This window comes from Spinacia oleracea, chromosome 5 (genome assembly GCF_020520425.1).
Source record: "Spinacia oleracea cultivar Varoflay chromosome 5, BTI_SOV_V1, whole genome shotgun sequence".
Classification (NCBI taxonomy): domain Eukaryota; kingdom Viridiplantae; phylum Streptophyta; class Magnoliopsida; order Caryophyllales; family Amaranthaceae; genus Spinacia; species Spinacia oleracea.
The window spans coordinates 29,252,505-29,270,453 of record NC_079491.1 but is presented as its reverse complement, the minus strand read 5'-3'; the positions used below and the strand labels follow the sequence as shown (position 1 = coordinate 29,270,453).

Below are 17,949 nucleotides of genomic sequence, written 5' to 3'. Positions count from 1 at the left end.
ACTAAACAAGGTCCACCTCCCTCATAAAGTAGTGAAAAGCTAAAAAGGGAACAATAATCAATCGATCCAAACCAACATATAGAATAATCTAGTGTTCCCAACCAACATGTTTGTATCAATCATCCATACTAACATGTTACAATTCTCATAATGCAATATAAGTTCAATATGTCCGTCCAACAGTATTAAACATGCAATTTCAACATAACCAAGTTCGTCAATAATAGCAACATCACCAAGTTCAACAATAATATCAACATAACCAAGTTCATCAACAATTTCAACATGGTTTCAACAAATAGCACGCATTCCAAGCACACACGTATGTACGTACCTTGTGTAAACAAACTGCAAGACCACTTTAATGAATTCAAAAGTCGCCTACAAAGAATTCTCCGCCTAAAAACAACCAATAAAATTCCCCAATCAATTTCTAACAATTTACAGCAACACTAACATACTCTAAACACATCCCAAACGTATTTAGAACATTCTCCAATATCGAAACTTAACTAATTAACCTCCAAGCATAATAATAATTATATTGAGAATTGAAATTCGTTGAAAACTCTTCAAAACATCATACTTTAAATTTCCAGCAATATAAACTCGTTTAAAGCTTTACCAAAACCAAATCATAATGCTTAGAGTATAAAAATAATAGTTTTAGTAATTCCTAATTGTTCTACCATGGTTTAAAACTATTAAAGCCTTGAAATTCATGCCTTAAATAATTCAAACTCTTATTTCAATCAAATTATGAAATATGAAAATTAATAATTCAATTATGCAATATTAAAATATGAAATTCATAAATAAATCACAAAAATCATAAATTTAATTCAATCAAAACATAAATTAAATTAATAACATTTAATTAAAACATTTAATTTACTTAGAGTTTAAGAAATAACCAAATCAAGAAGGGAGGTAAAGGCGCCGGCCGGAGGGAGGAACGGCGGCGGTAGTGCGGTGTACGGTGGTTGACGGCGGCGCTGCAGAACAGTGGTCGGAGGGAGGCTGCAGCGACGTGAGGAAGGGAAGGCAATCACCAAGAGGATAAAGAGAATAAAAGGAACGAGAGGGAGAAAAGAATACCGCCGGTCTGACTGGGACGCGGCGACTGTTGGTGTAGGTGACGGACGGCGGCGGTGCAGCAAGGTTGCGCAGCAACAGAGCCGACCGGTGGTGGTGGTGATGGTGCCTTACGAGAGAAGCAAGGGAAAGGAGAAACAAAGAGGAGGAGAACGAAAACAGGGGAAGGAAAGAACGTAAACGGAGGAAGAAAGGGAACGACGGAGAAGAGGATTACCGGCGTTAGGTCGCCGGTGGCTGTGGCGGCTGGGACAGCACCGTGGAGAGCAAGGCGGAGGAGAGGACACGGCTGAGTTGTACGTGAGGTTGAAGGAGGAGGGTTTGCTCTCTTTCTTTTGGTTTCACGTGAAAATAGAGAAGAGAAAGGGAGTATTGGTTTGGGTTTTGTTTTTATTTTTGGTTTGGGCTTTTCCCAATTGGGCTAGGAGTAGGATTTAAGTTGTTAGAATCCAAATTTCTAATTTCAATCGAACGTGATTTCGTAATTCGAATTCGTTTTGACGTAAAATCTGAAAATGCATTTTGATTTCGTAAATCATTAAAAGTATTCCAAATGAAATAAAATAATTATATTTCAATTACATATTCATTTCTAAAATCCGTAAATTATATTTAAATATATATATTAAATATATTAAATATACGTTAAAATATATAAACAAAATGTATAAAATTACGGGGGATTACAATTAGAGAAAATAAAAGACAGGTTCAATGGCCCGTGGCTCCTAGCTGGAGACTTCAATGAAACCGTTACTTTGGGAGAGAGGAGTGGAGTAGGAACTTCAGAGATGCAGCGCCGATGCAGAAACTTTGCCAATTGGATTGAAAACAATGCTCTGTTAGACTTGGGTTACTCGGGCCCAGAACACACGTGGTTTAGAGGGGTCTCTGCAGAGATGCTTAAGTCAGCAAGATTAGATAGGGGTTTGGTTAATGAGGCTTGGAGACTGAAGTTTGCTGAAGGAGCTGTCCGTAACTTGCCAAAGTCTCAGTCTGACCATTGCCCTATCATTATAAGTACAACTGGCTTTGCATCTGTTTCGATGGCGATTAAGCCGTTCCGATTTCAAGCAGCTTGGTTGAATCACCAAAACTTCCAAGACTTCGTGAACATGAACTGGAAGAGTAATGCGCCTATTGTTCCTTTTCTTAAGGAGTTTGCTGAGAAATTGAATAAGTGGAACAAGGAGGAATTTTATAACATATTTCGTAAGAAATCCGAACTGTGGGCAAGGCTTGAAGGTATACAATCTGAGTTGTCGAAGGGGCGTCAAAGACATCTTGTGAAACTTGAGGCTAAACTTGGAAGAGAAATGGATGAGGTACTCAATGAAGAAGAGATGTTGTGGTTCCAAAAGTCAAGAATGGATGCCATTTGTGATGGAGATCGTAACACCCGGTACTTCCACCTTGCTACTGTAATTAGAAGAAGGAGAAATAGAATTGAATCCCTTAAGGATGGCCATGGAGATTGGATTACTGAACCAGAACAAGTAAGGAAGTTGGTTTCTGATTATTGGAAGGCCTTATTCCAAGAAGAAAATAATGGGCCAATAAATAGCCAACTACTTTGGGGTTACTTCCCTGATATTGATCCATAAGATTATGAGAGGATCACGAGACCTTTTGGAGCCTGTGAAGTATATGCAGCTTTAATGAGTATGAAGTCGTTCAAGGCCCCGGGGCCGGATGGGTTTCAACCGGTGTTCTACCAGCGTTTTTGGGAACGGGTTAAGGGAAATCTTGTGCGCATGGTCCAGGATGTGTTAGAAGGTCGTGATTTTCCGGAGGGTTTAAATAATGCTTACTTGGTTTTGATCCCTAAGATGGATATTCCCCAAACAGCTAAACATTTTCGACCGATAGGATTATGCAATATAGTGTACAAAGTGGTGACCAAGGTGATAGTTAACCGCCTTAAACCCATTCTGCCTAGAATCATCTCCCCTACCCAGTGTAGCTTTGTTCCAAAACGGCAAATTACGGACAATGTCATAATTGTTCAAGAAATGCTTCATTCAATGAGAAATAAGCAAGGAAAGGTAGGTTACATGGCGGTCAAAATAGACTTTGAGAAGGCTTATGATCGGCTTCGTTGGGCGTTCATCCGTGAGTCTTTGATGGAATTGCATCTACCTCAGAGTATGGTGGAGGTGGTGATGCAATGTATTACTTCAGCCAAGCTCCAAATTCTATGGAATGGGGAACCGTTAGAGGAGTTTAGCCCGACTAGAGGTATTAGACAAGTAGATCCCTTGTGAAGGAAATAATGCCCTTGGTCCAAGTATGCATTCAATGTTAAGTCTAATAAATGCGGTTCAGTATTAATTAACAAGTTAATAATTCAGTGAGATCAAGTGAGCTGAATGCCTAGCTAGAGGCCGCTTCAGTTCAAGTGGAATTAATGATATTAATCCACAGCTTACTCTTGACTGAACCCGTAGGGTCACACAAATAGTACGTAAACGGATCAAGTATTTAATGGCATTAAATACTCCAACTATGGATATTCGGAATCGACGGATCTTGGTTTCAGTGGGAGCTGAGATCGTCACAGGCAAGAAATGAATACTCCGGAAACGATGATATTGCCGGAAACGGAAATATGGATCGTATCGAAAATATAAATATTATCCAAGTCGTAGATGTTGCCGGAAACGGAAACATGGTACGTATCGGAAATATTATCGGAAATAGAAATATTGCCGGAATCGGAAATATTGCCGGAAACGGAAATATTGTCTGAATCGGAAATATTATCGGAATCGGAAAATAATTCCGGAAACGGAAATATTAAATATTTGTTCGAAACGGAAATTAATTCCGGAATCGGAAATATTAAATATTGTTCGTATCGGAAATGAATTCCGGAATCGAGAATTTAATCGGAAGCGCATCGTACGAATTAGCATCGGACGAGGCCTGCCAGACGAAGGCCCAGCACGAAGCCGGGCCATCGCCCAGCAAGCCAAGCGCAACAACCACACGCCAAGCATGCGACCAGGCCCAGCGCAAAAGCCAGGCCCAGCCGAAGCTAAGGCGCGCGCGCGGGGCTGCTACGAGTGGGCTGGCGCTGTGCGTGGGCCGCAAGGCCTGTGTGCGGTGCTAGCGTATTACTCGAAGTGTGTTACTCGAATCCTAAAGCGTATAGAATTCGTTTAATGATTAAATTCCTAATCCTAAAAGATAAATTAATTAAATAAGAGTTCCACTAGGATTCTAATTTAATTAATTCGTATCCTAGTAGGATTCAAATTCTCTTTCCATACCCCTATAAATATGTGGCCTGGGTTCACAATTTATAACGAGTTTTCAAGTATTCAAAGTGATTTTTTGAGAGAAAAATTCAGTCACATACCTTGCCTAAAAGTGCCGAAATTATTAGTACCTTAAGGGCGATTCTAGTTGGTCAATCTTAAGGCGGATCCGGACGTGATGTGGACTATCTACGGAGGGACGACACTTGGAGTCCTAAAGACTTGTTCTTGTTCGGTTCGGGCGCAGCTAGGGAAGGCACGCAACAAAGAGTATGCTTCTAGACTATGCTATATGATTATGTGTAAATAATATGTATTCCTGGCTTAATGGTTGTTTCCGCATGATTTATGAATTGTCATATGTATCATAACCTAACAGTGGTATCACGAGCCTCTTATTATTTTCATAATCTAAATTGCATAAACATGATTAAATATTACAAATTTGCAAGAATTAAAAGGGGTGATTAATTTTCGTAATTGTTAATTAATCGCAAATTGCGTTTATTTAATTATACGTACGCAGTTTTTCGGCAGTTTCTTCGTTACTCATCCAAAATGAGTGATTTTTGTGTCAATTCCGCATGTAAAAGGCATTCTAAAATTTTGACAAAAATAGTCTTTTTCGGCCGAACCCAGAATTCTCAAATTCGAAGCCTAACTATGACTTTTCGAAGGTTTTAGTTTTTCGAATGCAAAATTTCGTAAATTTAAGATGTTAAATTAAATATTTGCAATTCTTGTTGGTAAATCTTGAATTTTTGATTGACCTACTGTATATGTTTAACAAGTTTGAATGCCTAGCCTTGTTAATTATGCAATCTAATTTGTAATTATGATTAAATTGTTGAAAATTAGAATAATTTAGAATTAATTTGATTTTCATAATTAATTATAATTTAATTAGATACCTATGATTAAAAACCACCATAAAAATTGTAAATTTATGATAAATTTTAAATTTTTTATGACCTAGACTTGAATCCATGATAATCGGAAATCAATTGAATAATAAATTTTCGATTTTTCGCCCTAAAATTATGAAATTAATATTATTTATTAATTTGTCATTAATTTTAAGTATAAATTTTTTAAATTTTATGCGATTCGTTCATATAACTTGCACGCACAAAGCAATGGACGCTACGTGTTACCCTTAAGGGGTGTTGTATAGTGCGGGCATGTGACGACGAGCAAGGGAGCTCGTCGCCCATGCGGCACGAATGCAATGAGCAAGGGCATGGTGCACGAGCACAAGGCAGCAGCCCTGCCTTGTGTCTTGGGCTATGAGCAATGGACGAATGGGCATGGGCGAAGGCAAGGCACGACAGTCGCGTGTGGGCAGCAAGCGAGCTGCGCCACAACGCGCACTGCCTCGCGCAAGCGCGCGCAGCCTCGCGCGCAGCGAGTGCTGCGCCCAGCGTCGATGCCGCGCGCAGCGAGCGCTGGCTCGCACCAAGCGAGCGCTAGCGAGCGCGCACAGCATGCGCTGGCGAGTGCACGAAGCGAGCGCTGGCCCGCGTGCAGCGAGCGCTAGCGAGCGAACGCAGCGAGCGATGGCTCGCGTGCATCGAGCGCTGGCGCGCGCGCAGCGAGCACCAGCTCGCGCGATGGCTTGCGAAGGGTAGAAGCAGCAGCTATGCGACGCAGCGCATGTGCTGCGCGCACATGGCCAGCGATGGCTGTGTGCGTGTCCCATGGGCGTGTGATGCGTGAGGTGTTTGCGTTGCGATTAGATCGTTTTGAAATTTTAATTTGAAATTTTCAGTTTACGTAATTTAATTAATTTTAAAATTAATAATTTAAATTATTTTCTTGGATTTTAATTTTGAATATTATAATTATAATAAATTTTATTTATTCTAATTATTTTACTAAAATTAAAATCATGAATTAATTTAAATACGACTGAAATTAAATTAAATTTTTTTTTTGGATTCAATTATAAATTTATATAAGCTTTAAATTTTAATTAAATTTGTATGTTTCCGGTTAGACTAGAAATACATTTTTATGTTTAAAATTAGTAAAGCATATGAATTTATTGGTTTAAGTGGGAGCGCTTTTAGTCATAAACTCTTGATTAGGTCTACAAATCCTTAAGGTTAAAACAACTTGATTAGAATTAATAAGGACTGAATAATTGGTAGATTATTGGTGCCCTTGATTAATTGCTGCAAATGTTTACGTAATGCATAATGTGTTTTACTAACCAACTATGTGGGCCATTCATGATAATGAATGGGTGAATGGTATATATTGTATATGTACTGTTTTGCAGGTTATGAAGTGACTAGTATGGCCCAAATAGGATAGAAAATATGGTCTGCGTACCATTAATTTGAATGTAATTGGTCTAAAGTACCAAAGTCGTTTTTCAATTCAAATATGGTCTGCGTACCATCAAATAGTTGTAATTAGTTTTAATTATAGCTTATCCTATTTGAAGAAAATGGTGCCTCCCACGGAGATTTTCGAGACGGACTTTGAAGTTGAAGCTTCAAGATGAAGTCGGGCCATACTAGATCACATTTATCTTATGCATGCTTTAAGTTATTTATTGCTTTAAATATGTCTTAATTATGCATGAGATTGTGGCTTGATTATGTTGCATGATTAAGGATTTTAGTTCACTTAAAATCTAACCAACATAGTAAAAGCCTTAAAGTTCCAAACTTAAAAATTGAGTTATAAGGTGCCATGCCAAAATATACACTTGCTTGGATATCCTTTACATCAATCTAGTAATAGTTTTCGCTCAGCGAGGTGTTACTTATTGGTCCTAAAGGGGCAAGGTACACAAATAATTGTGAGTACATGTTAGTTTTGGTGAAACTCAACGATATAAGTAAGGAGTCCTTTTATGTCGTGGCAAAATCGATAGGTTTACCTAATAAGTTCTTAGACGTACCTATCAACCAAGAATAGTTTCTAGACTATTAGCAAAAGGTTTTTGCTTACCTAAGATGTTTTAGGATTAAGTCGACAAATTGTGCTTAGTTCTTCAATGATTTTAGGATCTTGGAATCATTTTATTCACACCTGCCGGAACACATAACTTGAATAAAATGCTTAATAAACATTGAATTATGCATGTATGCTAGAATTTAAGTTTATTAAGAGAAACTGTGAATGGTTATTTATTTGTTTATTCTTTTTCAATTGTAGTTTTAAATATGGCAAACAACAATCAAAACATCATCATAGGTTCTGAGCTTATGGTCAAGCTGAACCTGGCAAATTTTCTTGAATGGGAAGCTAAGCTAGTTGAAATAGTCAAACTCAATGGACTTGAGTATGTACTGTCACATCCCATGCCAAGCTACTATGCCAGAGACATGACCCCTGAGAGATTTTACGCCTGGGATGCGGATCTCAAAAAGGTTATGAGTCTCATGCTGAACAATATCCCTGATGATTGGGCTAGAAGGTTTGTAGCCTATGAACCTTTTACGCTCATCAAGAATCTGAGGGATATCTGTCGTGGAAGCACGGAGGACAGGGACCTGAACGTCCATGAGTTGATTGAATCAATGTCTGGTCTAAAGGTTAGTTCTCCCAACAGGTGTTATAGGATGGAGGTCCAAGAAACACATGTTCAGCTCCTTCGCACTAAACAGAGGGTAGGCGTCCCACTGAGGTTCCATGTGGATCTTATGCGTTCATACTTTGATCGCCTAAGTCTACTAGGAACACCAATAAGCGAAAGGATGGCAGTCTCTATCTTGCTCAATTCACTACACAGTGGGTTTGGTCGCTCCAAGCAACTATACCTAAGTGAACCAAGAGAAGAAACAGTTGCAGAATTTGTTCACCTTGTCAGAAAGGCTGAAATAATACTGGACTGTGAAGCCAAAGATTTACTCAAGGCTAGAAGGAGACCGTTCAAGAAAGGTGGAAAGTCCAAGGGCAATGCTAAATCAAAGCAGGACAAATCCACATCAAGCTGTCTTTATTGTGATGGAATAGGCCATTACAAAAGAGAATGTCCAAAGCTAAAGGAAGATCAGAAGAACGGAACAGTCGTTCCATCTTCAGGTATTTTCGTTATAGACTGTATACTTGCTAATTCAACTTCTTGGGTATTAGATACAGGTTGTGGCTCACACTTATGTTCCAATCCACAGGGACTAAGAAGAAGTAGAAAGTTAAGCAAGGGTGAAGTCGACCTACGAGTGGGAAATGGAGCACGGATTGCTGCATTAGCTGTAGGAACTTACTATTTGTCGTTGCCCTCCGGGCTAGTTTTGGAACTGGAAGAATGTTTCCATGTTCCAAGTCTTACTAAAAACATCATTTCAGTTTCTTGCTTAGATGCTAAGGGATTTTCCTTTTTAATAAAAAACAATAGTTGTTCGTTTTATTTTAAAGAGATGTTTTATGGATCTGCTAGATTAGTCAATGGACTTTATTTATTAGATCACGACAAACAAGTATATAACATAAATACCAAAAAGGCCAAAAAGGATGATTCAGATCTCACCTATCTGTGGCATTGTCGATTAGGCCATATAAACTTGAAACGCTTAGAAAGACTTCAAAAGGAAGGAATTCTAGAACCATTTGACTTAGAGGATTATGGTAAATGCGAATCATGTTTACTTGGCAAAATGACAAAGCAACCTTTCTCTAAAGTTGGAGAAAGAGCAAATGAACTATTGGGTTTAATCCATACAGATGTATGTGGACCAATGAGTACAAATGCTAGAGGTGGTTTCAGCTACTTTATCACTTTCACTGATGACTTCAGTAGATATGGTTATGTCTACCTAATGAAGCATAAGTCTGAATCCTTTGACAAATTCAAGGAATTTCAGAGTGAAGTAGAGAATCAATTAGGCAAGAAGATTAAGGCACTGCGGTCTGATAGAGGCGGTGAATATCTGAGCTATGAATTTGATGACCATCTGAAAGAATGTGGAATTCTATCAGAATTGACTCCTCCTGGAAAACCACAATGGAACGGTGTGTCAGAACGGAGGAACAGAACCTTGCTAGACATGGTCAGGTCAATGATGGGTCAGGCCAAACTTCCATTAGAATTTTGGGGACATGCACTAAATACAGCTGCACTCACTATAAATAGAGCTCCGTCTAAAGCTGTCGAAAAGACTCCATACGAATTATGGTTTGGAAAGCCTCCAAATGTGTCTTTTCTGAAGATTTGGGGATGTGAAGCATACGTCAAACGATTGATTTCAGACAAACTTCATCCAAAATCTGACAAATGTATCCTTGTGGGCTATCCAAAGGAAACAAAGGGGTATTACTTCTACAATACATCTGAGAACAAAGTGTTTGTTGCTCGAGATGGTGTCTTTTTGGAGAAAGATCACATTTCCAAAATGACAAGTGGGAGAAAAGTAGACCTCGAAGAAATTCGAGTCGAACAACAAACTCTAGAGAATGCTCAAGATGACATTCAGGATGAAACTCAGAGATCTTTAGAAGAATCTGGTGAGAATCATGGTCAATCTAGAAATGTTACCCCGCGTAGATCGCAAAGATATAGATCTCAACCGGAAAGGTACTTAGGTATTTTGACGAACGAGAGCTATGACGTTCTATTACTTGAAAGTGATGAACCTGCGACTTACAAACAAGCTATGACGAGCCCTAGCTCCAAGCAATGGCAAGAAGCCATGCAATCTGAATTAGACTCCATGTCTGAAAACCAAGTATGGGATTTGGTCGATTTGCCAGATGGCTACCAAGCCATTGGAAGCAAATGGGTTTTCAAACTGAAAAAGGACAAGGATGGGAAACTTGAAGTTTTCAAAGCTAGATTGGTTGCAAAAGGTTACAGGCAAGTCCACGGTGTGGATTACGATGAAACCTTTTCACCAGTTGCAATGCTAAAGTCTATTCGGATAATGTTAGCAATCGCTGCATATTACGATTACGAAATATGGCAGATGGATGTCAAAACTGCTTTCTTAAACGGCGTTTTAACAGAAACTGTGTTTATCACTACTACAAAAATAGGCAAAGAGACCCGTCCAAATATGCATAAGAGACCTCCTCTGGACAGGTCTCTATCTCAGAGGTCTCTTTGATAAAGAGACCCCCTCATTAAAGGGGGTCTCTTATTAATAAAGAAAAGACCCTTTATCAGAGAAAGGGGGTCTGTTTTCCTAGCAACTCTAAAAATAATTTAATAGAAGAACAGACCCATCATTAAAGAAATGGGGTCTCTTTGATAAATAAAAAAGACCCACCATCAGAGAAATGGGGTCTCTTTGTTAGAAAAATTCAAACCCTATATTGAAGAAAGGGGGTCTCTTTGACATTTTAAATTTTTTTTTATTTTGAAAATCGAAAGACCTATGCTTATAGATAACGGGTCTCTTTTCAGCTATATTTTAAATAAAAAAAAAAACAGTAGCGCACACACACACCAAAAGGGAAGCATCAAAACAAAATTACCATAATAATTAGTATTATATACAATATTTTACAACAAAAATTTAGAACTAAACACATATAAAATTAAGTCCTGCTACAACTATAGCATTAAACCATTTCATACGACCACCTACATTTTTCTAAGTTGTGTCTTTATGCTCCGTGAAATATCACCCAAAGCATCCCCTCAAAAAAAAAAAATCACCCAAAGCATGATTCTAACGTAACACGCTCCAACATATGTGTCAAATCCACATCACGCCCTTGATCTCATCAATATTAGTTGGAGTAGGCACCGGGAGCTCGAACAAATAACTACAAGACAACTAAAGCACGTGAGAGAGAGCCCAAGGATAACAACTTTAGAAGTCATAATCACAAAGCATAATGTCACTAATTCACAAGTCAAAGTTGTGTAAAACAACATGAAGAAACTCGGATTAAGAACGCAGAACAAGACAAGCTGATAAGCACAAAATTGCCCATGAACGGCAAATCAGCAAGAACCAACACTATTTTGACCACCACAGAATTTACTCTGAATAGCAGATATATCTTGCAGGACTTAAATTTCAGAAGATTAAATTTCAAACAGCACAGTAAATACAGAAAATTAACGAACAAAACTTCATTTTATTTCCACCAAATTTTATCCAGATAATCAAAGTTACAACTTATGAAAGACAATTTCTGTCTGAACCCTTAACACGATTGTTCAAAATTATGATCTCATGAATATCAACAACCACAGTGAATCAAGCAGGAACTTATGATGATAACAAGCGATGAACCATCAGTTTTTTGTACAAAAACAGTGATCACAAGTTCACAACATAAAGTAGCAAAGCAGACATCAAGCTATCAGCCCCAGACTCCCAGTAAGCTCTTCAAACCAGAACTTCAAATCAGGACTTTGCATACCAGGTTCGAGGCTATATATCGTTCCAATGGAGAGTATATAATTACCTGGAAAGTATGTTGATCCATTGATCCATGCAAGCTAATGAGATATGTCAAGGTCCAGTGGTCCACAATCCTTCACAATGCAGAATTGTTCCTTCAGTCTTGCCAAATTGAAGTTATTTCTAAAATTCTAAATGACATGCATCGCTTTCATGAAGAAAGTAGACCAAATAAGAGTCAGAACCATTATTGCCATAAAAGGATACTTCTACTTCTAAGGCGCAATGCACAAAACTGCTGCTAAGTGCTAACACCTCAAGCAATCAGACCTATACACTACCACCAACAGAACCAGTTCCAAACACATAGTTGTTGACAGAAACCCAAGACTCTACATTCATTCGTGTACTGAATAAAGAATAAACGCAGGAAAAAACCACACAAAACAAACCCCAACATAAACTAAGCCCTCTAAAGTCTAAACAACTGAAAGCAACATAGATTTACTTTGACTCAAGGCCTAGAAAGTTATAAAGTTCTTAAGAATAAGACTATTCTAGGAGCAAAACTCAATACCAATGAATTGAAGTAACTAATAAGACTTCTTATAAATATATATCAACAACAGGCTCTGCACTCCGCATTTGTGATATTGTTCAATTGATGAATTCCTTGTTACACCAATGCTCAAGAAAGAAAGACCAAGATGAATGCCAACTAGGCAACTACAATTTCTGATGTTAAGGGAAGCTCCTTCTCTAACAAAATTTTGGCATTCAAGTACGCCATTAGTAATGGTGACATTAACAATGTAATTTTCTAAACAAGGCATAATCAAATACTCGTAAAAAATTCATGAAAAAACAAATGCCTGCGGCTGTAAGGCTCTGAGTTACGGCCACTTTATGGGAATGTCTACTTGTGATGTTATTTTTACTGAAACTGATCAAATTTCAGCTTGATTATACCTGTTTCCTGAAAACTAAAACTGAACATCATTCTGCCCAATTCAGCTATTTCAACTTGATTATACCTGGTTCCTGAAAACTAAAACTGAACACCAATCTGCTCAACATAAGGTTTATTTTTATTGCTCATTAACTTTTTCACTTTTTAAAAAAAGATACAAAAAGAAAGTAAACTAATTTCTGTTAATTATGAGAATGTTATATACTGGTGTAAACAGAAGGGACGCGCTGAAGTCTAAGAGATTTTAATTATGCCCGAATAATCTCTATCATATGAGACTCAAGTAACAAAGAATTCTGACTAATCTCAAGTCTTTAGAAGCTGCACAACTTGGGCTGATTGTACTAAAACCATTTTAACACACAAAATCAAGCAGGAACATCATTCGTAATCTTATCATAAGTATCGTCATGAACAAAAACCAAAACAAAAACCCTACCATACAAAGTCAATATCAAATCCAATTAAAAATATACAAATTTACAATCTTCAATGATACCAAATTATACGAAAAAATATCTAATTTTTACCTCACTTCAAACTTCCAAATCAAATTAACATGTCTGTACAATAGCTGCCAATCAACCAAATTTCATACGCCTGTATAAAAATCAGATTATCAAGCAAACACGTTCAAGAACAAACTAATTACTAAATAATATATTTAAAAAACCTTAGAAACCAAATCAAATTCATGGCGGAAAAAAAAACATGAAAAATAAAGTGCAGATATACCTTGCTCTGTTAGTTGTTGTTTGAGCTCCGCGACTTACTCACCATACGAAACCTCCAAGGTTGATAAACTTTACAATGGAAAAATTGGAAACTATTGTATGAATTAAAGTCGGAAATTGAAATTTATATTTCGAAAATTAGGGTTCTTTTATTCAATTTCGATGAGCTGCAGAAATTGGTGATCTGCAAGAATATAAATTGGGGATTTCGATTGAGAATAACGGAGTGAGAAGTTTGAGAGATGAATGAATTCTCTGCGAATTTAATCAGATCTGAAATTGAGGTATTTGGGGTTTTATTTTCGCTGTACAGGGAAGGGAGAGAGAAGTAGGGGTTATGATTTCTGACCTTCTAATAATAATTTAATTGAGGAGCAGACCTGTTATAGGAGATAACGGGTCTCTTCATTTTTTATTAGTGGACCCCGCCTCTACGAGAAATCTCCTTTCTAAGCTAACGGGTCTCTTTTTTGCGCCCAGATAACATAAGAGACCTCTGATTTGTATCACGAGGTCTTATTAAGTAAAGAGACCCGTTAAGTACTCTAATGGATCTGTTTTTTTAGGTCTCTTTGGACATTTTTGTAGTAGTGTATGACACAGCCTGAAGGTTTTGAGGATCCAAAGAATGCTAAAAAGGTATGCAAGCTAAAGAAGTCAATCTACGGATTGAAGCAGGCATCCAGGAGCTGGAATATACGTTTTGATGAAGCAGTCAGTGACTTTGGTTTCATCAAGAACGCAGACGAATCTTGTGTATACAAGAAGGTCAGTGGGAGCAAAATTGCTTTCCTAGTATTATATGTCGACGACATATTACTTATCGGAAATGACATTCCTATGTTGAACTCTGTCAAGATTTGGCTTGGGAAATGTTTTTCGATGAAAGATCTAGGAGAAGCACAGTACATATTGGGCATCAAGATTTACAGAGATAGATCTAAAAGGATGATTGGACTTAGTCAAAGCACTTATATCAATAAGGTGCTTGATAAGTTCAAGATGGCGGACTCCAAGCGAGGCTACCTACCCATGTCTCATGGAATGACTCTAAGCAAGACTCAGTGCCCAAAAACACTTGATGAGCGTAGACGAATGAATGGGATTCCATATGCATCATTGATTGGTTCAATAATGTATGCTATGATATGTACACGCCCGGATGTTGCGTACGCACTCTGTGCTACGAGCAGATACCAGTCAGACCCAGGAGAGGCGCATTGGACTGCTGCCAAGAATATTCTGAAGTACCTGAAAAGGCACAAAGATGACTTCCTGGTCTATGGTGGAGATGATGAATTAATTGTTATAGGCTATACGGACGCAAGTTTCCAAACCGACAAAGATGATTTCAGATCACAGTCTGGGTTTGTCTTCTGCCTCAACGGAGGAGCAGTAAGCTGGAAAAGTGCTAAGCAAAGCACCATTGCGGATTCTACAACTGAAGCGGAGTACATTGCTGCACATGAAGCAGCAAAGGAAGCTATATGGCTAAGGAAGTTCATAGGTGAACTTGGTGTAGTTCCCTCCATTAAAGGACCAATAGCCCTGTATTGTGATAATAACGGAGCTATTGCACAGGCAAAGGAGCCTAGACACCACCAGAGAGTCAAGCATGTACTTCGTAGATTTCACCTTCCACGAGAGTTCGTTGAAAGAAAAGAAGTCGAGATAAGCAAAATTGGAACTGATGACAACATATCAGATCCATTGACTAAACCTCTGCCGCAGGCGAAGCACAACTCGCACACTGCAGCTATGGGAATCAAGCATATTGGAGAATGGCTTTGATGTCTCTGTTTAATGTTTTAAAGTTTTAGAGTTTAAATCTTTGTAAAACATTATTGGTTAATCATTCACAATAAATGAAAAGAATTCATTTTTCCATTTAATTTGTGGTTTATTAAATGATGAGTCCCTTCAATTTGACGATATATTCAAGATAGACTGTCAGGACCAGTCCTGTGACTAAGAAATGTCTATCAAGTGAACTTGAATGTCAAAGGTTGAAAATGGTCCCTAGTCGGAGTTTTCTATAAAATTGGACGCATAGAAAACGTTAGATGATTAGAATGCAAGATGACTAGTAGTTCTGTTTCTTGAACTATGTGGACATGGCAATGTCATAATCATTTGCATAGATACTTACTTTGGGAAGACTAGTATCGGACAAGACCTATGAAACTTTACTGTAAGAGATGAAAATCTGTCATAAGTAAATTTCATTAAAATTATTAGACACTAAATCCTCAATACCTGAGTGATTTGAGATTACTTGTTTGAGAACTGGTTGCTTTGACGTTGACCAACCGTCGCACCGTAAAAGGAGGCTATAAAGGCAACGCTCAGGTAATCACCTATCAAACGAAGTCTAATCTCAAGATCGCAAGATTGGGATTGTCCTCCCATAAATCGGGATGAGATGCTTAAAAGTTGTACAAGGCCACTCGGAGAGCTAGAAACTGTGAAATGCATGGCCGTGCTCGGATGAATCATAGGCTATGATTATCTGTTTATTTGATCAGTTGAACTCTGAAACCGAGGAACACCTCTGGATATAATAAGGATGACAACTCTTACCTTATGTTCAAGAGCAAGCATCGAGCGACAAAGGAATTAGGAAATGCACACTTGTCCCTAAGGACAAGTGGGAGACTGAAGGAAATAATGCCCTTGGTCCAAGTATGCATTCAATGTTAAGTCTAATAAATGCGGTTCAGTATTAATTAACAAGTTAATAATTCAATGAGATCAAGTGAGCTGAATGCCTAGCTAGAGGCCGCTTCAGTTCAAGTGGAATTAATGATATTAATCCACAGCTTACTCTTGACTGAAACCGTAGGGTCACACAAATAGTACGTAAACGGATCAAGTATTTAATGGCATTAAATACTCCAACTATGGATATTCGGAATCGACGGATCTTGGTTTCAGTGGGAGCTGAGATCGTCACAGGCAAGAAATGAATACTCCGGAAACGATGATATTGCCGGAAACGGAAATATGGATCGTATCGGAAATATAAATATTATCCAAGTCGTAGATGTTGCCGGAAACGGAAACATGGTACGTATCGGAAAATATTATCGGAAATAGAAATATTGCCGGAATCGGAAATATTGCCGGAAACGGAAATATTGTCTAAATCGGAAATATTATCGGAATCGGAAAATAATTTCGGAAACGGAAATATTAAATATTTGTTCGAAACGGAAATTAATTCCGGAATCGGAAATATTAAATATTGTTCGTATCGGAAATGAATTCCGGAATCGAGAATTTAATCGGAAGCGCATCGTACGAATTAGCATCGGACGAGGCCTGCCAGACGAAGGCCCAGCACGAAGCCGGGCCATCGCCCAGCAAGCCAAGCGCAACAACCACACGCCAAGCATGCGACCAGGCCCAGCGCAAAAGCCAGGCCCAGCCGAAGCTTGGGCGCGCGCGCGGGGCTGCGACGAGTGGGCTGGCGCTGTGCGTGGGCCGCAAGGCCTGCGTGCGGTGCTAGCGTATTACTCGAAGTGTGTTACTCGAATCCTAAAGCGTATAGAATTCGTTTAATGATTAAATTCCTAATCCTAAAAGATAAATTAATTAAATAAGAGTTCCACTAGGATTCTAATTTAATTAATTCGTATCCTAGTAGGATTCCAATTCTCTTTCCATACCCCTATAAATATGTGGCCTGGGTTCACAATTTATAATGAGTTTTCAAGTATTCAAAGTGAGTTTTTGAGAGAAAAATTCAGTCACATACCTTGCCTAAAAGTGCCGAAATTATTAGTACCTTAAGGGCGATTCTAGTTGGTCAATCTTAAGGCGGATCCGGACGTGCTGTGGACTATCTACGGAGGGACGACACTTGGAGTCCTAAAGACTTGTTCTTGTTCGGTTCGGGCGCAGCTAGGGAAGGCACGCAACAAAGAGTATGCTTCTAGACTATGCTATATGATTATGTGTAAATAATATGTATTCCTGGCTTAATGGTTGTTTCCGCATGATTTATGAATTGTCATATGTATCATAACCTAACACCTTGTCCCCCTATATCTATGTTGTGTGTATGGAACGCCTAACACACTTGATTGATAGAGAGGTCTCCTTAGGGACCTGGAAACCGGCAAGGGCTAGTAGAAACGACCCTCTTATCTCAAATCTAGCATTTGCGGATGACTTGATTCTGTTTTGTGAAGCTTCGGTTGAGCAAGCAAAGCTAATGCAACAATGCCTTGATAAATTTTGTGAGGTGTCTGGTTCGAAGGTTAGTATAGAAAAATCTCGTATTCATTTTTCTACCAACACGAATTTTGATGTACGGGATGCAGTATGTTCAAGCCTTGGAATGGAGTCCACTGAAGATTTTGGAAAATACTTAGGAGTACCCACAATAAATGGGAGGACCTCTAAGCGTGACTATCAATATCTGGTGGATAAAATTAAAAATAAGCTGGCTGGGTGGAAGACCAAAACTATGTCAATGGCAGGGCGTGCTACGATGATTCAGTCGGCCTTGAGTTCAATTCCATTTTACACTATGCAATCCACTAAACTCCCGAGGTCAACCTGTGATGACATAGACCGTA

General features: G+C 38.5%; 1 long non-coding RNA gene across 1 annotated transcript; it reads right to left on the bottom strand.

The window, feature by feature from the left end:
• Window positions 1-10,586: 10,586 nt before the first annotated feature.
• Window positions 10,587-13,699, bottom strand: LOC130461961 (uncharacterized). Its single transcript, XR_008922037.1, has 4 exons — window positions 13,368-13,699; window positions 13,163-13,232; window positions 11,727-11,796; window positions 10,587-11,075 (listed from the first exon to the last, which is right to left on the bottom strand). It is a non-coding gene; the product is annotated as an uncharacterized lncRNA (long non-coding RNA).
• Window positions 13,700-17,949: the final 4,250 nt, after the last annotated feature.